The sequence below is a fragment of the Carassius gibelio genome, chromosome B13 (genome assembly GCF_023724105.1).
Source record: "Carassius gibelio isolate Cgi1373 ecotype wild population from Czech Republic chromosome B13, carGib1.2-hapl.c, whole genome shotgun sequence".
NCBI classification, from domain to species: Eukaryota; Metazoa; Chordata; class Actinopteri; order Cypriniformes; family Cyprinidae; genus Carassius; species Carassius gibelio.
This window is the reverse complement of record NC_068408.1, coordinates 27115590-27135588: the sequence shown is the minus strand read 5'-3', so window position 1 is coordinate 27135588 and position 19999 is coordinate 27115590. Positions and strand designations below refer to the sequence as shown.

Here is a 19999-nt window from a genome sequence, read left to right as displayed (position 1 = left end):
CATTGCTGTAAAAAAACGAAATATCTCTGTGTTTTGTATATTTTGTAACACGCAGTGCATTTTAAATCAATTGTGCCTTATGCAGTTATTACTGTGATTGAAAATAATTAATAATAATAATAATAATACATATAAAAAAGGTTACAAAAAATGAAGTCAGTTTCGTTACAAATATCTTGCACCCTTAAGAAAATGTTCCAAAACAAAATCCATGACGGCCAGAAATAGTTTCCTTGGCCGGGCAAAATAAATCCTCTTTGGAGATAATTAAATTAATGCATAAAAAAATAAGAAAGAAACAATAAAAATAGAAAAACTATTGTAATGTCCGTAAAAAACATTTAATTGGTGCATGCTATAAAACATTGCATTGTGAGCCGATAAAAGCGAATGAATGTGAGAGTCAAAAAGAATAAAATAAACACGAAAAAATGTTTTAGAGGGTGATTATACACATCAACATGTCATTCTGGGATGGTGGGAGCTGTGAGACAGCTAAATGAAATGAATGACAGTCAGATTCATTAGGATACTAATTAAACATCGATTCAACAAGACGAATAAAACATGAAATATGTTGAAAAATTTTCATCAATCAATCAATAAACATAATACAAGCATAACACCAACAACAACAACGATAATAATAATACTAATTATAAAAACGTTCTGTTTTTATGTTTTTATTCTAATACAATGCTGTGATGATTAGGTTCTTTTTTATGTGAAAACTGCTCAAGGAAATATCATCTCATTCATTATGATATCTTTAAAACGCTATCCCTAAAATAACATAATATTTCCACAAGTGTCAGCGAGAAGTAAATGATCAAACTGCACTGGACACATCAGAAACACAAAGACAGTCCCTCGAGTCCTTCCACAGATCAGGCTGATCACTCAGACAGCAGCTCAATGTATGTTTGTAGAGATTACAAGTTAATTGTTCATAGGGGACTGAGAGAAGAACACATCAGAGAGCGCGCGCGGATTACAGGAAGATTAGATATTCACGACTCTATTCTTGAGGGATGTAAACGAGGCGATGGATTAAAAAGCCCTTTGTAACTATCTCGTTGAGTCTCTTTTCAGAGAAGAAACAAGAAGAGCCTGGGCCCTAGTTTTACACTTTGTTTCAGGGACTACAAACAGTGTGTGAACACAGGCCAGGGCTCGAGCCAGATGGACGGAAAGCAGCGAGCTCACTTCGGCACAAACGCCGCACTGGCAATAGACTTTTTCGTAATTGGATCCGTTCTACTGTGCAAAGCGTTATTTTATCCACTGACTTTCAGAATCAGCGAATTCATATTTGTCGTAGGAACTGGGTGACAAACAGGGTTGTGTCGATCGCAGAGCGAAGCATTATGAACACAGTTTACAGTGACTTGCGTTAAATTTGCATCTCCAGGATGAAACTAGCAATGCAAGACGTTTAAAAGTGTTAAAGTTAGTTGTAGAGGGCTTTAATTGGTTCTATGTCAATTTTATAAATTTTTCTCAGCGCGCTAATCTTACTTTATAGATGCTATGTATGCATGACAAAGACCAATCACAGTTTGATATACAAATACAAAGAAGATGCTGAATGACATCACTCTCATTTCCATTTTGAAATGTGAATGTCGACGGGAATTTAATTTTCAGTACGCCTATACATATTTAAAAACTTATTATCATTATCATTTAAAATGTTAAATGTATTAGTGTACATTATTTGGTGCTTCATCTGAAGTTGACCAATCAGCGTTACGCAATTTACAGTTTTCACGTGACGCCACACCCTTATAGAAACGCCCACCTGGAGGGCAAGACGAATCTTCTCTCCAATGACCACCTGTTATATAGCCTATATTTGAGTGGTGATTTCGTAAAACGCTGATATTAAAAGGCGACATTCATTAAACACCTTATTGATGATGTATATTTTGTACAGGCTTCTTTTAATGGTTTCCCATCATGGGACCATTAAAAGGAGAATACTGAACCATTAAGTGGATTGCGTTCATGCACCGGCCTCATCTGCATGCTATGTAAATTATGCACAATTAATATAGACATTACTGAATTTGATATTTTATTTTTACTGTTTTAAATATATTAAGGCACTTGTAGCCTAAGTTTTATATATATATGGTTTGAGATGCGTTTTCTCTTGTTTGGTGAGTGTATCAAACATGTCAGCCCAATCAGCAGCTACATGTCTATAAACCACGCGGTGTTAAAGAAACAGCTCGCACAATTTGTAATTAACATCAAAATAAATTAACAAGAGCAAATGTATTGTTTGCAGATGTTTATTTACATTAAAAGCAAATGATTATTATTAATGAAATAATAAGATCTTAAGTATAGATCATTTATCTCTGTCTAAATATAATTTAGTAATTGCAATGTCTTGCGGTCCATATCCTAGGAAGGTGTGCTAAATACTGATTAACGTAACATAAAATTTTAAATTCATTAAATTTTCTATAGCCCTCTGGATTATTAGAAGTGGATTATCCTTCATCTGAAATGTTTGTCTTTTCTTCCTGAAATGCGAGGCAAATGTTGGATCACAGTCATTAGGAACAACAGTTTCCACAAATGCCTTCCCTCGATTGGGATGTTCTCTTTTATTCTGGATGGCAAGGGCAGTGACTGTAACATCGAGCATATTTGGCAGTATTAAACATGTATTTTTACCGATTTCATCAAGCTCCAATAATTCTTCAAAAAGAACACAAAGAATGGCCTTCATGCTGGTCACATGACTGAAAGCTATGAATTGCCATCTGAACTCGTTAGGTCGTATCTTGTATGGTTTCTTGTAACCTTCTAATAGTTGAAACATGCATCATGTACGCCCAGTAAGGCTGAAATTATCCAAAAAAGAAGTTTAACGTGAATCTGCCTTCAAATGAAGTGGTTCATAAAATGTAATTGATGCTCCACAACCACAAAACATTTGCTGTTTCATTATTAAGTTTTTGTACGTGGTTGCCAGGGTGTTACTCAGTGGTTGCTATGGTGTTGAAATTGGCCCACCCTCAAATCTCTATGCTGTTCTGGTCTCCAGATGTGGCTATAGGAGTTTGATTTGGAGTCACATGATTTGAGCCATCATTAACGCATAGCGCAAGCATCCCATGATAATATTTACATGGCAAAGTTTAATACTCTACTAGGCTACAGTATATTATGGTCTGTCTATTCTTGCTTCTACATTGTTTTGTGTTCCAAACAGAGCCTAAGCTGCAGGACAGCAAAATGGAAAGCAGCATGCGGCATACTGTCGCTCGCTTCTGGAGTCAGAATCTGTCTGAATCTGTTTATGTGTCATGTCTTCCAAAAAAGCATCTGCGCGGCTGGCAATGCAGCCAATGAGAGATCGGCGTGAAGCAATTCTCACACGCTCGCTCGAAAGTAAATTAAACGCCTCATGGTATTTTTTCGCTCCATGCCTCTCCCTTTGTTTCCTTTAATTACAGTTTGGTGGTTAATAAACTCCTTTCCTGCTGGTGCTTCATTAACCATTCTGATTGTTATGATAACATGTTTGTTTACAGTTTCCTTTTACAAAGTTGAGATAGTTGTCAAAGTGAACTAAACCGACCTCAGCAGCACATTTAGAAGTTTATTGCATGACCTGACTTGTTGAAAACTCATCTAATGCATTAGCTTAACTGGCTATCCTGGTGTAATTTCGTTTTTCTTTATTCTTTATTTTACACAGCAAGTGACTTGACATGAGCACCTGGGTCCATCATGTAAAAGCACCAGACTTAGCCATACAGGTTAAGTTTATGTAGCATGCTTAGAAAAGGACCAGATTGCCAGCCATAAAAGTCGGAGGGGTCAAGCGGGGTTGGAAGAGACTCCCATGCTCCCGGGTAATTTCCCCGCGGCCGCTGTCAAAAAGACAGCTTCGCTAAGTGGAGCCCTCTCTATTCACACATGACAAATGGGTAGTCCTCGTCAGTGGACACACCTGTTACTGGAAACACTTGAGATTTTACACTTTCCAGAGTGGCCTTAATACCATCCAAGTGCTTAAAGGTCCCGAACAATGGACGTGGACGCTAACAATGCTCCCGGCCCAGGGCTAAAGAGAGTCCTGTCAAAGCCAGTCTTGTGCCGGGCAACACCGGGGGCTGCAATTGAAAATAAATTTCAGTTGAATAAGGGCATGGGGCACATCGGAGGAACCCGCGAGCTTGGGCTAGAACAAAAGCAGTTGTGGGGATAAGTTATTGACTCTGCTGACAGGATGAATGCAGTTGATTACGCCTGCCAGTTACTCAGTCCATGTCCTGGGCTGAATTAGGTGGCAGGTGCATGAGCCATTTTGCTCGGCCCCCGGGGAACGCCTAAGGCCTGTCATCAGCTGATTTCATAGACAAATGTTTATCCCATACAGCCAAAACAGAAAGCATATTTCCATCATAAGAGCATTTTGCAACAGCCATTAGTGTCAACGCTCATTTGTATGTTAATTGTGCAGTTAAAGCAGTAATGTCCACGTTTGCTTTTGTTCATGCTATACCTCGGAATGATTCAAATGCTGTGCGGAAATGTTGTCTGCGTTGACTTGCTTCATTAGTTTCGAGAAACTTTCGCTCTTTTTAATCACTGCCTTTACAATGCCGTTGTTCCTCCATGTACAGACCAGAAACTTCAAGCAGAATGTGCTCATTTAAATTGATAATTCATCAGCATTCATCCTGGAAGGACTTCATTGCCCACAAGCAAATTACAAGCTAAACAGACTAAACGGGAAAGCACCAACCCTGGAGCTGAATGACAGAGAAGAAGATCCTTTTTGTGTTAGTCAATCTACAACATCCAAGTCAGCATTTGGCATCCCTTTTTACTCTAAATACGACAACATAAAAGAGCGAGGCTCTCCGTTCTGTGCTCCGTAATGTTCTCCTACTGTGTCTGACAGATGGCGTTCACTAGTTGGCCATAAATGGCTGTCACTGAGTGTTTGTCTGTCTGCCAGTAGCCTATGGATGAGGGACTCCCAGGGAGAATGTTACTGCCCTGATATTGCCCAAAACGAAATGTCCTTGATTGTCAACCACCAACGAGCAAGGTCCTCGTGCCACCCGGCCTTCTGGTCAGAGAGAGGAGGGTTTTTGGGAGCAGATGTGATCAAAGGACGTGTGTTTATTTAAATTGTGGTGCGACACATGCTTGAAAGCTGCCGTGCTGATGTAGCACGAAGTGAACATGCTCTGTAAGATGCTGGGACACACGGGGTCAGTAGGTTCAAGAGGAAGTAGGAACTGTGTAAACGGCTTAATGAAGTAGTCTGAGTGAACCCAAGTGAGCTTTACCTTATCCCAGTTTAATGTGCAGGTACAACTTGTCAGACAGTTGTGCTGTAGGTACTTTAAAAAGGTGCAACTCTGAGCAACTGTCCAACTCAAACTCAAAATTCAATATATATATATATATACACACAGGAATTACCAGGGTCTTTCTTCTTCTTCTGAATTTTAGTTGGCATACAGCATATAAGGTGCATTACCAACACCAACTGGTAAGAAGTGTGAATCAGGATTTATTCATTTGTACTATTAAGAGCTGTATATGAGAAACTGGTTTCTTCTCTTCTATTTATTTGTGTTTCTGTACCAAACCCTACATTTCTTAAAATGTAATAAAACCATTAACCCATTCTATCCTCTCCACTGTTTTTGCCATCTGGATTTAACGTTTATGTCTGTATCTTTGTCTTTCTTTGCTTCCACTCGCAGGCACCCATACTAACCTTACCCGTAAACCCTCATCTCAACCCTGCTTGTGGTATTTAAATCAATACATCTGCTTTCACATTGTTCCCAGGGTTAACCCTATATTTTAGCCTAACCCTAACCCCGGGAACAAACTGTACGACCGCTGGTCACGTTCATTATTTGCCATATAAATCCAGCATAAATCCCAGGAATCTGGTAACATGAGATTAAAATGAAGTTTTAAAATATACTGTAAGTGCGAGCATTAAGAACATTCTTCTTTTTCTTCTATTTAAGAATTGTATACTTTTAATTACAAATTTAGCCAAAAGCACACCCGGCAACCCACAATTATGTGAATTCCCACATGATGTGAACACACCAATAACTCTGTGTGGCACAGCTGATAGAAAGCTGAAAATGCAGATAAAGCGAGATGTAGGCTGTAATGTGTGTGCCAGCTCGTGTCTTGGCATAGGGAAGTATGGTAGTGCCCCTCACTGTAGGGGACATTGTTCGACAAAATGATGGCATGCAATGAGAGTGTTGGCTTAAATGTAATAGCAGTGAAATGTGCATGGTGACATGGTGGACTGCTTATATTCAACTGTCAAAGGTTTACTCAAAATGAGATATGATTGAATTTATAAATCAACTAAAAATTGAACACGTGTCATGACACATTTAGAGATGAAAATGAATGCATTGAGCACAGGTTTCTACCAGCGGTGGAATAACACGAGATGATTCGCGATTAGGCCAGCGTATGGATCGCCTCTCCTGAGACGCATTATCTCAAACAAATCTGATTGAGCAAAACTGATACAGTTACTACTTAATCACATGCACAATGGGGAGTGGGGTACACTAATTAGGGCACATCATTCAGCCTTTTGGTAAATGGCTGGCTGTCAGCTCTGGTCGGCTGCTGAGAGGGAAGCTAGTTAGCACGCGGATGGTGGAAACACTGACAGTTTGGCTGAACGAACGCTCTGCGCGTGGCACGCATGCAGATGGTACATTATTAGGTAAGTGCTCATTATAGTGCGCTCAGTTGCATAGTATGCAGAGGGATAACATGATCTGGACTGGAACCTGAAAACTTGATGATTCAGATGCTGCTGGTGGTGAATTATTGAACTATTGCCACTTAACTCTATTATGGCAGGAGGACTGTAGCATGGCAACAGAAAATTAATTTCTGTACCACAAATATTATAGTGTTTTTTTTAAACCATGGATTTTACTGCTTACATACATTTTCAAAACTTTACCCCCCCCCCCAAACTTTACACACAAATCCAAGAATTGCACAGTGCACACACAAAATGATAAATGCCTCACATCTTATGTAAAATGAAGCACTGCACTCAAAATACCACAAACACGTCTACGAAGCAAACATTTGCAATACCTTTTCCATAATATTAGTTCTTGTTAATTTGTGTGTGTGTGTGTGCGTTAACAATTAAATACGATGTACGTTCAGTTATATAGATGTGTTTATCATGTAACACTGAAGTAATGATGCTGAAAATTAAGCTTTGATCATCACATGAATAAACTACATTATTAAAGTATATTACAATAAACCATTTTGAAAACTGAAATGATGTTTAACAATATTACAATTCATACTGTGTTTTTAATCAGATAAATGCAGCCTTAGTGACCTTTCTTGTAAAGTAATTTAAAAATCCAAATTTTTCAAAAACTTTGATTGATAGTATATAATTGTAAGATAAAATATTATGGAATATTTCTTCATAAAATATTTTACAGTTTGCATTTTGTATATATATATATTTTTTCCTTTAAATGTTCTTATTGTGGTATCAACTATTTTGGATAAATACCTAATGGCACATTTAAAAGAAAGAGTGAACTGCAGAATCAGAGGTTTGTCTTTATTTCAGGACTGCCTGAGTAATGTGAGGCTTGGCGATCTCAATGAAGCTGGCCATGTGCCAGAAGACATTGGTCACAGTAGGTGAATTTGAATACCATTTAAATGTAAACGACAGATGGTTTTCTAGTCAAAGCAAATGCACAATGAATTGAGAAAGATACGTAAATGTATTTTACTTCTAATCACTGTTTATACATGATATACAGTAGGATATTATAATATGAATCATTCAGTGAAACACACAAAGGAAATGAATAACTTTTAGTAATGTGCTATTATATGTAAATTACTGTTTTTACATTTTTTACTAAAAATAAACAGCTAGGGACATTTTAAGGGTATTAATATTCACTACTAATCAAATCTCTTTTTCAGATCTAGGTAATGGATCACTGTTGTTAACAAGTGCAAGAAAAAAAAAGACTCATCAAATCAAAACAAACAAAGAACAAAACAAAAGACTCCAAATTACAAATAAACTGGTGTGAACACATAACAAAGTTAACATTACAGCATTAAGTGGAATGACATGGAGCTACAATGTGAACCATTGTGTGTGTGTGTGTGTGTGTGTGTGCGTGTGTGTGCTCAGGCCAGCAGAGCTAATTATAGTGTGTGTGCTGTGCACTGGTGTGACAGCAGCGCTGGTCTGTCTGCAGCGGAGGATGTGAGCCCCCCGCGTCTGGCTAGGCCAGAGTCATCATATGGACAAATCACAACTGATCTGGGGCTGTAATGGATGCCAGATGTTAACGCTTTGTACCCAATGACTCTCCTGAGAGCTCACCTAATCGGAAGAGAGACATCGCTGTGGGTACATGCACGTGCATATGACTCAATATTAGCTTTTACGTTTTTGATGTATCAAATACATGCAGCTTTTGTAGACTTGAAATCTATTTGTAGCAGAAGAGGCTTCATTAAACACATTACAAAAGTCTTAATAATTCCAAATCCAAATCACTGGTGTTTTTAACATCAAAACTCCATATAAATGAGATTGGAATTAGGGTACTGAACATAAACTCTATAAATGTCATATACATTATATATTCTAACACAATTACACAGTCCTATGAATGAAATAAAGAAAAACAGCATTTTAGTGCAGAGTCATGCTGCTTACTGTCGTGTGTGTGTGTGTGTGTGTGTGTGTGTGTGTGTGTTTTGCTCCCCATGTGCCTTCCTTTTCCATTATTTGGTTTTATCTCCATTATCTTCCTGTTCCTCCTCCCTGTTTGTTTTTAATTTGTTAATTTGTCCCCTGATTGAGTTCTATTCTTCAGGAGTGTTTTGTTCTAGTTCTTTGTCAGGTATTGACCATCAACCCCTCAGTCTACGTGTGTGATCCTGCCTGTGTTCCTCGTTGTTTGCAAAAGTAAATACCTTTGATGTTAATCCCCTTGGTTTCCGTGCTCCTTCGTCTCCTTGTCTCCGCAAAAGTGAGTGAGCTGTGACAGAATACCAGTCTAAGACAGAAAGTGGCATCTTTTTCGGTGTATTTGTTTTCCACATTTTGAATAGTTTTTGTTTTCCCATTTTTCCACACAACAATGGAGATAGCCAGCCAAGATCTCCCTTTCTACGAGTATGTATGGGAATTTTGCGGGCTCACCAAGACGTTGCCATTTGATGATGCCACCATCAATTCTCTGTTCTGGTTTGGGGCCAACTACTATCTCTCCGTTGACCTCCTAGCATCTGGGGAGTGTCCGGGCCTGAGCCAGAGCTGGTCTGTGCTGACTTTCAGGGCAGTAGAGGTCCTTTCTAGGTGCTGATCCACCATCTGGGCTGGATAAGTACTGGATCCGGGTGACTGCAGTGACCCTCTGATCTGGATACAGACTGGATCTGGTGGCTACGGTGACCTCGGAATAAGAGAGAAACAGACAAATATTAGCGTAAATGCCATTCTTCTAACGATGTAGCAAGTACATCGAGTGTTATAGGAAGTGTTCCTGGTTTCGGATTACATAGTTAATGGAGCCTAAAAATCCTAAAAAAGGGATTTAGATATTAAAAGCATATTAGTGTGTTATGTGTAAGCAGTGAGGTCTCCTGTCTCCGAGTTTAGCCCAGTGAGGGCTCCGGTCCCCGAGTTTAGCCCAGTGAGGGCTCCGGTCCCCGAGTTTAGCCCAGTGAGGGCTCCGGTCCCTGAGTTTAGCCCAGAGAAGGCTCCAGTCCCTGAGTTTAGCCCAGAGAAGGCTCTAGTCCATGAGTTTAGCCAAGTGAAGGTTCCAGTGACAGAGTATAGCCCAGAGAATGTGCCAAACCCTGACTGTAGCATGAAAGAACTCCAGTTCACATGTCAAGCCCAAGGAGGGCACCAGTCCCCAAATCTAGCCCAGGGAGGGCCACAGTTCCTGAGTTAGGCCTTCGAAGGGACTCCTTTTTTTGGGGGGGGGGGGGGGGGTAATATGGGTCCATCTGTAGTCCTCCACTATGGTTCCCCGTGCTCTCTGCTCCACCATGGCACCCTGAGTTCCCTACTCTGCCATGGTCTCCTGAACTGCCTGCTCTGCCATGGCTAGCCGTGCTCCCTACTCTGCCATGGTTTCCTAATTTGCCTGCTCCACCATGGATCCCCATGCTCCCTGCAACGCCATGTTATGTGACATGAGGACATGCCTTCCGGAGGGGTGCATTATGTCAAACTCTGTTTCTATCATGTGTGTTTTCCTTCCCATGTGCCTTCCTTGCCCTTATTTGGTTATTTTCCTGTTCCTGCTCCATTATTGTTTTCATTCTGTTTCCAGGTGTGTTTTGTCTTCCCCTAATTGAGTTCTATTTTTAAGGAGTGTTTTGTTCTAGTTCTTTGTCTGGTATAGATCGTCAACCCCTCAGTCCACATGTGTGATCCTGCCTGTGTTCCTCACTGTTTGCAAGAATAAATACCTTTTGATGTTAATCCCCTTGGTTTCCGCACTCCTTCGTCTCCTCATCTCTTCTACAGTAGGCAAGCCGTGACACCTGAGCAGTTCACTCTGATATATTGGCCAGTGTGCCAGCATTCGCTGGAGCTCAGAAGGCAGTGGAGGGTATAATGATATGTGTGGAATCACAGGCCACTGTTATGGAAAATACAGCAGATGTTGGATTATATGTGTTGGATGCTGAAATGCAGTATAACAGCTGCTAATTGGGAAGGATGGTGATTGATACTGCAGAGGAGACAACACAACAAAAGTGTGGATTTGGCCATTTGGTCAGACTCATTTTCTCTCTCTTTTTTATGTTATCGTAAGTACAAACATATGAGTGTTGAAAGTGAATTATTCTCACAATGATTACTTACCAGTCAAAATGTCAATGCTTTAAAAGAATTCTATTATGCTCACCAAGCTTGCATTTATTTAATCCAAAATACAGCAAAAACAGTACATTTTTGAAATATTGTTACTATTTAAAATAACTGTTTACTATTTGAATATATTTTTAAATATACTATATTTATATGATTTCAAAGCTAATTTTTTAGTATCATTACTCAAGTCACATTCTCCTTCTCAAAAACATTATATATATATATATATATATATATATATATATATGTGTGTGTGTGTGTGTGTGTGTGTGTGTGTGTGTGTGTGTGTGTGTGTGTTGGTTTTTGTGGTTTACAAGGACTTTTGACCTGAATACGCACCAGCATTACAGGGACATTTGGGTTTATGAGGACAGGGCCCATGTCCTTATAATTCCGACAGTGTATATGCCTTTCTCTATGTCCCAGAAGCTCCCTCTCAAATTTTCGCGCCATGTCCTAATATACCACAAAAACCTGAAATTTTACTATACACTGTGTATCCTCTGAACTCGGGAGTGCGCCCCTGCAGCCCGGACCCGGTACTGCATCCGCGTCATCGAAAATTTGCATATTTTACACTTGTGTAAGTTTGGAGGCCGCTGATTGGCTAGATCGGCACCGGAGGGCGGGAAATCGCGAAAACAAAATGGCGGCGGTGGGCGGGGCTACATTCTGCCGCTAATAGCTCCGTACAAGTAAGTTAATGCAGTTTGGTAATTATTTAAACACTTTTTTGCTATACTTTATCGATTGTATATGATTATATAAATGCATAATGATCGTGCAATTAAATATATTCCTTAAATATCATCATATAAAGTATGAATGTGACTTCAAAGCTGTAATTACTCAGTTTAATATCAGTATATTGATGTAAGGCTATTAATGTAACGTTTCATAGATGGTTATTTACATATATTATTATTATTATTATTATTATTAGTATTATTATAAATCCCGTATACTCGTGCTCTAATCAGCGAGGCAAGGGTGTCGGTTTGTAACTTCCTGTTTGGACCGGACGCAATCTGTGCACCTGAAGTGAAGACATCTGCGGTGTGAAGCTGTTGGAGACAACTATTATATGAAAGGTGAGTAATACTGCTGTTAAATCGTTTCTCTGAGAGTTTGTGGCTCAGTTTGGCTTGTTCGTGAGTGTCTTCAGTGCTCTTTAGAAAGCAGCTAGCGCGTGATGCTAATGGCGCTAGCGTGTTTACACTAAGTGTCCTCTATTAAGAGTAACATCAAACAAGAATCAACAATGCTTGTCAGTTTAACTTCTTTTCGTTCGCAGTATAACTGTAAATGTAATAGAACAGTCTAGCCATCATAATAATCTGTTGTCATGGCTACAGTCTGTGAAGGGGAGGGGCAGTTATGTTTAATATTATTACTGTTCAGCTTGGTTTAATTAATAAACACAGAGATGTGCTCTTTTCACTTCCCAATACTTACTGTATATAATAAGTAAAATCACCTTTATTTGTATAGTGCTTTGTAGAATACAGATATACAGAATACATCATATTACACATATATTCTGTTCAGTAGAACTGTCATTATTCGTTTGCATATTAAGTTGAAAACAAACAAACGTAATATTGTCAGATGGAGGCCAACAGTTCTTATTGTTATTAAAGCAGACACAGAGGATGGCTGAAGGTGCGAGGCGAAGGAGAAAGCTGAGGCCATACAGTGTTCACTTCAACAGAAAGACCAGAATGGGCTCAAGGGCAGGTTCATCACTGATCTTAAAGGTGAGTTGATTTATTTTGTCATCATATAGTCACCATTAAGTTGTCTCAGTCCTGTATATCTTTTGTTGGGCAAAATAAGACATTACTAACCATTTGATGGTTTGTAAATGATGACAGGATTTTCTTCCTATGCCTTTAAAATGTCTCGTGTACTAAATCTGTCTCTGGTTGATGACGTGTAGTTCTCTGTGATGGTTTCACCTCTCTGTTGTTTTAAAGTGTCTCGTTTACACCCGTGTTACGAGGACCCTGTTTTATGAGGACCATCATAAGAACATACACATAATGTGACATCAAGACTATGTTCTTATGATGGTCCTCATAAAACAGGGTCCTCGTAACACAGGTGTAAACACACACACAAGACTATGTTCTTATGATGGTCCTCATAAAACAGGGTCCTCGTAACACGGGTGTAAACACACACACAATGTGACATCAAGACTATGTTTACACCTGTGTTACGAGGACCCTGTTTTATGAGGACCATCATGAGAACATGGTCTTGTGTGTGTGTTTACACCCGTGTTACGAGGACCCTGTTTTATGAGGACCATCATAAGAACATATGAGAATCTCAAGGCGTTTCTCAATGTCAAGGAAGGATCCTCGGAAGCCAGAATTTCGAGGATGCTACGTCATCGACATCCGTCGAAGGACTGTTCCAATGTCGAGGATCCTCGGAATTTCAACCAAGGACTGAGTCCTTCGTTCGAAAAATATCCCATACACAGGAAAGGATGCATATGTGAATCCTTCGCGCTCTCAAATCACCCACAATCCTAGAGTCGGAGTGTTAACGGTTTTTATTTACGTTACCAAACATTTGTTATAACTGTAGTAAATATAAGTAAAGTTTGCCAGTAGAAAATAACTACCATATTAAGATTGTAATTTATACAAATACAAATTACGTTATTGATGCCTAACTGAACCGGACCTGTCATTTAACAATTGTTAGCTTGGTTGCGTCACCGGAATTTCTTTTATAAATAACTAGTTAAGTTGTCCAAAGTAATTTAACGTTAATATTATACCATTATACCACAGCGTTCTTCAAACAGACCTTTTCACTGACGCAATGACGTGCATTTGCTAGCCTGTTCCATTTACGTGTTCTCCGAATGCTAAAGAGGAGCCTCACCTAGCCTCTGAACTTGGAAGGACCAGTCCTGCTAAGGAAGTATCCTTGACATTGAGAAACACCTTCAGTGTGGCGTTTGTTTGACAAAAGCCTGGTATTTGAAGACCCTAGTTATCACCATGACATTGGGCTGTGTGAATGTGAAATATTAGGCTAAATATGGATCATTCACATCTCATTGTGGCCATGTGATATTCAAAATGTCTAATTGTTACCTTTAGATTAAGTATATTGTAATATAAGTTGGTAAAAAGTCGTTCCCCTTGTTTGAAATTTACTGTCAGGCATTATACTACTGTATTCTGCAGTTTTATCATATTTGTGTCATCATCATCATCATCATCATCATCATTATTATTATTATTATTATTATTATTATTTTGGCTTTTTTATTTAAATAACATTCTCCAAGATTGCATATTATTTATTCAAAACTTTCAGTATTTTCAAATGATAACTGAGTAGAATCAGTGTCTAAAGAACCTAAAGAACTCTGAACAGGGCACAGCAGCTATAAAGGTATCCAAGAAGTTCTTGAAATAATTGTGCTAGTCCTTAAAAGAGTAGAACAGATTACGTTGTCCACATGTGTTTCTAAGAGACATTGTTTGCTGCATTATTGTGGATGTTAAAAGTGAGTCTTGGTTTCATGCTGTATAACTAACTCAGACACTGTGTCTCAAATCACCAGTTTTTCTCATACACAGAAATGCTTGAAATAAGCTGTCCACATTTGTCTAGTTACCAATGTCCCGGTAATAACAAGGTTACAAATAGACCAGACTTTTTTCAAACTAATAACACACTGAGACTCTTCAGTCAAGTCAAGACCATGTTCTTATGATGGCCCTCATAGAACAGGGTCCTCGTAACACAGGTGTAAACACATACACACAACCTGACATACTTCAGTATACATGCATGTAATGTAATACTTACAAAGTCATGAACATTAACTTGGGTAACACTTGAAAATTTAAATATTGGTTTGAAATATTGTAATCTTATAAATTACATTGATAGAAGCAAGATTATAAAATAATTTAATGTTTTAAATCAGTATTTTATGCACTCATTTATTGTCACAGATATCTAATTTGATGTTCTTTTCTATATTGTGGTTGAACCGTCCACTCTTGAAGTCAATACTCTGTCCCAGTCAGAAGACACAGACGTAGAGAAGGTTCTGCGACTGATTGATTGATTGATTTTAATTTAAATTTGATTTTTTGATTTCATGTGTCAGTGATCAGTCAGTGTTTATGGACTCCAGTATATGTGCATTATCAATTTGTACAGTCCCTGAATCCTTTGTCTGCAGTAGAATGTTTATTTTTTTTATTTCTGTTTCCTTAATTTCAGGTGACTCTGAAGAAGGACCGGTTACAATTAGATGATCAGGACTGTGTTGAGTAGGTAATTAAATGTGCATTGCATATTTTATGAAATGTTAGATTGATGTTGTAAGAAATCGTCTCTACATGAGCCTTGCTTTTTTCATTGTTTTCAGATGTCACCTGTCAAAGAGCATGTGTTGAATGAGGAGCAGAGCTTTTTTGTCCCCGCTGAAGGAGTTAAGGAGGTATTCACATGTTTCAGATGAACTGTTATTTCAGTGCAACAGTGAATGCTCTGAAGTCTGATGTCTTCATGGGCTGTGATATACTTAGCTGTTACCAAATGTATGTAATTTAATGACGTGTTTTCAATTTCAGTAATATTAGTCGATGTCTGAATCAGGAGTGTCCAGACTTGGTCCTGGAGGGCTAGTGTCCCGCAGAGTTTAGCTCCAGCTTGTCTACACACACCTGCCTGGAGGTTTCTAGTATTATCTGCTTCAGGTGTGTCTGGGGTTGGAGCTAAACTCTGCAGGACACCGGCCCTCCAGGACAGAGTCTGGACACCCCTGCTCTAAATACAGATTTGTAGTAATATATTGACCAGTACCTTTTAAGGTCTGTAACGTAAATGTTCTTTTATGATTTTAAATGATCTTATTAACTAAATGACCACAACTTCCCTGTCATTAAAATACATTAAGTTATTATTGAAAGACAGTGTAGCTCTTAAAGTATCACATGTATGTTTTAGGAGAACATTGAGATTGAAGGTACGTCCATCCTAGCATGCGTAGCACAGCGGGTCTTTTAAACTCACAGGAATGTTTAAGGCAACTCTTCTCTGAAATATGTCTTGTGTTCACTGTAGAATGTAGTGTCTTTAGGAATGGTTTATAAATGGTGTGTGATTGTGTTTGACTTCTGAATGCAGATGTTTTTCATGTTCTGAGTTTTATTTTTCATTGAAGATGAGATCAACATGACAGATTCTGATGACGCTGATCCTGAAGAAAGTAATTCTGATGATGAGGCTCTTGCTGGAGCTGCGAGAGACTCCAGTAATGCTGGTATGTGTCAGCTAAGTGTTTTTTAAAAATAATAAAAGTTAAAAATATTATTGGGTAACGCTTTATTTTAGGGTCTCTAAACTACAGTGGTGTGAAAAAGTGTTGGACCCCTTCCGGATTTATTTTTTTGCATGTTTGTCACACTTTAATGTTTCAGATCATCAAACAAATTTAAATATTAGTCAAAGGTAACTAACATAAAAGTAAACACAACATGCATAAATGAAGGTTTTTATTATTAAGGGAAAACAAAATCCAAAACTACATGGCCCTGTGTGAAGAAGTCTTAGTGGTTTTTGCTATCCTAGGAACTACCAAAAGTCCAGTGTTTTGTGACCTTAGGGAGCGTGATGGATTGTAGTGTGAAGGCTTGTTAGGTACGCAGGAGCTAAACCATTTAGGGCCTTATAGGTAAGTAATGATAATTTGTAACTGATATGGAACTTAATAGGTAGCCAGTGCAGAGACTGTAAAATTGTGGTAATATGATCATATCTTCTTGACCTGGTAAGGACTCTAGCCACTGCATTTTGGACGACCTGTAGCTTGTTTATTGACGAAGCAGGACAACCACCTAGAAGTGCATTACAATAGTCCAGTCTAGAGGTCATGAATGCATGAACTAGCTTTTCTGCATCAGAAACAGATAACATGTTTCGTAGCTTGGCAATGTTTCTAAGATGGAAGAATGCAGTTTTTTTAACATGGGAAATATGATTTTCAAAAGACAAGTTGCTGTCTAATATAACACCCAGATTTTTGACTGTAGAAGTAGTAACAGTACATCCGTCTAGTTGCAGATTGTAATCTACTAGATTCTATGTACTGTTTTTTTTGGTCCAATAATTAATATCTCTGTCTTATCCGAATTTAATAGGAGAAAATTATTGGTCATCCAATCTTTTACATTTTTAACACACTCTGTTAGCTTAGATAATTGAGAAGTTTCATCTGGTCTGAGTATCATCAGCATAACAGTGGAAACTAATCCCATATTTTCTAATAATATTACCAAGGGGCAACATGTATATTGGAAATAGAAGGTGACCTAGGACGGATCCTTGTGGCACTCCATATTTTACTGATGATAAATGAGATGATAAACACCCCATTTAAATAAACAAAATGGTAGCGATCGGACAGGTAGGATCTAAACTATCTTAGAGCCTGCCCTTCAATACCTGTATAGGTTTGTAATCTATCTATGAGGATGTCATGATCTATGGTGTTGAACGCAGCACTAAGATCAAGTAAAACTAGCAATGAGATGCAGCCTTGAGCTGACGCAAGAAGCAGGTCATTTGTAATTTTAACAAGTGCAGTTTCTGTGCTATGGTGGGGCATGAAACCTGACTGAAATTCTTCATACAGATCTTTTTTTTTTTGCAGGAAGGAGCTCAATTGAGCAGACAAAACTTTTTCTAAAATTTTAGACATAAATGGAAGATTTGAAATAGTTTAAATAAATAGATTTTGAAATAATTTGCCAGTTCACTAGGATCTAGTTGTGGTTTCTTAATAAGAGGCTTAATAACCACCATCTTAAATTGTTTTGGGATGTGACCTAAAGATAACGATGAGTTAATAATATTGAGAAGCGTTTTTTCGCCTACTCTTTCAGTAATTTACTGGGTACAGGATCTAATAAACATGTTTTTGGTTTAGATACAGTGACAAGTTTATTTAGCTCTTCCTGTCCTATAGTTGTAAAGCACTGCAGTTTATATTTGGGTGCGATGGATGAAACTGAAGTGTTAGACGCTGTAAAATTGACATTTGTTATTGTATTTCTGATGTTATTTATTTTATTAGTGAAGAAATTCATAAAGTCATTACTATTAAATGATGGAATATTAGAATCAGGTGGCGTCTGGTTATTTGTTCATCTAGCCACTGTGCTAAATTTGTGGAACAGCACTGGAGAACCTTCCCAGGAGTGGCTGGCTGACCAAAATTACCCCAAGAGCACAGTGACGACTCATCCAAGAGGTCACAAAAGACCCCACAACAACATTCAGAGAACTGCAGGCCTCACTTGCCTCAGTTAAGGTCAGTGTTCATGACTCCACCATAAGAAAGAGACTGGGCAAAAATGGTCTGCATGGCAGATTTCCAAGACAAAGACTAAAGGCTCGTCTCAGTTTTGCCAGAAAAAATATTGATGATCCCCAAGACTTTTGGGAAAATACTCTGTGGACTGACGAGACAAAAGTTGTGTGTCCCGTAATGTCTGGCGTAAAAGTAACACCGCATTTCAGAAAAAGAACATCATGCCAACAGTACAATATGGTGGTGGTAGTGTGATGGTCTGCTTCTGGACCTAGAAGACTTGCTGTGATAAATGGAATTCTGCTGTTTACCAAAAAATCCTGAAGGAGAATGTCCGGCCATCTGTTCGTGACTTTAAGCTGAAGCAAACTTGGGTTCTGCAGCAGGACAATGATGCAAAACCCACCAGCAAGTCCACCTCTGAATGGCTGAAGAAAAACAAAATGAAGACTTTGGAGTGGCCTAGTCAAAGTCCAGACCTGAATCCTACTGAGATGCTGTGACATGACCTTAAAAAGTCTGTTCATGCTTGAAAACCCTCCAGTGTGGCTGAATTACAATTCTGCTTAGATGAGTCGACCAAAATTCCTCCACAGTGCTGTAACAGACTCATTGAAAGTTATCACAAACACTTGATTGCAGTTGTTGCCGCTAAGGGTGGCCCAACCAATTATTAGGTTTAGGGGCAAACACTTCTTCACACAGGGCCATGTAGTTTTGACTTTTGTTTTCTCTTAATAATAAAAACCTTCATTTAAAAACTGCATGTTGTGTTCACTGGTTTTCCTTGACTAATGTTTAAATTTGTTCGATGATCCAAAACATTAAAGTGTGATAAACATGCAAAAAAATAAGGAACCAACACTTTTTCACACCACTGTATTGTCTTATTAGCGTGCATATTATTATTATTAGTAGTAATTAAGCACTTATTAATGCCTTATTTTAAATGACCTTATTCTACATTCCTAATCTTACCCAATACATTAATGTAACAACTGCCTTATTTACTAATAATAAGCAGCAAATTAGGAATTCATTGAGGGAAAAGTTGTAGTTAATAGTTCATAAGTGTTCCCTATTCTAAAGTGTTACCTTATATTGTATTAATCCAGCATTACTAACAGAATATTACTCAAATTAGGGATGCATCAGTTTTGTATTGGTGTATTATCTGGCTATACCAATATGTTGATACTTAGTGTTTAGGCAAAAAACTGATAAATGACTGTTTCAAAAATAAACGTTTAACAGGCCAATTCCATTAGAATATATATACTGTATATATATGTCTTTTCTGTTTGAGTTACTTCTGAGTTTCCTGATCATTATATGACTGTTTGTCTGCAGGTGTTTAGAAGATGCCCATTGAGAGCACCACTGAAGTTCCTGAAGGTACCAGAGGTTTAAATTGCAATAGCACCATCAATGTAAGTACATGAGCTCTCGTAGAGTTACAACTCACTAAAGTGTGTATTCTTCTGTACAGAGAGTGAGAGTGAGGCAGAAACTGAAAACACACGGAGAGGGCAGAAAGTGTCCTGGTCAAACACTGAAGTTACAGCTGTAATCAAACATTTTAAGGACCACAGAGCTAAAGGAAAACTGGCCACAATGACTGAAAACCAGCAGTGTAAAACTGCTGAGGATCCTGTTTTGGTGAGATGCAGTGCACAGAACATACAGGATTTTGTAAGAAATCG

The 19999-nt window shown here is 38.4% G+C and overlaps 1 long non-coding RNA gene across 1 annotated transcript; it reads left to right on the top strand.

The window, feature by feature from the left end:
• The first annotated feature begins 11192 nt into the window (after positions 1–11192).
• LOC127969703 (uncharacterized) lies at positions 11193–15227 on the top strand. The gene is made up of 4 exons (XR_008156333.1): positions 11193–11634; positions 11920–12030; positions 12580–12696; positions 15203–15227. It is a non-coding gene; the product is annotated as an uncharacterized LOC127969703 (long non-coding RNA).
• The last annotated feature ends 4772 nt before the right edge of the window (positions 15228–19999 follow it).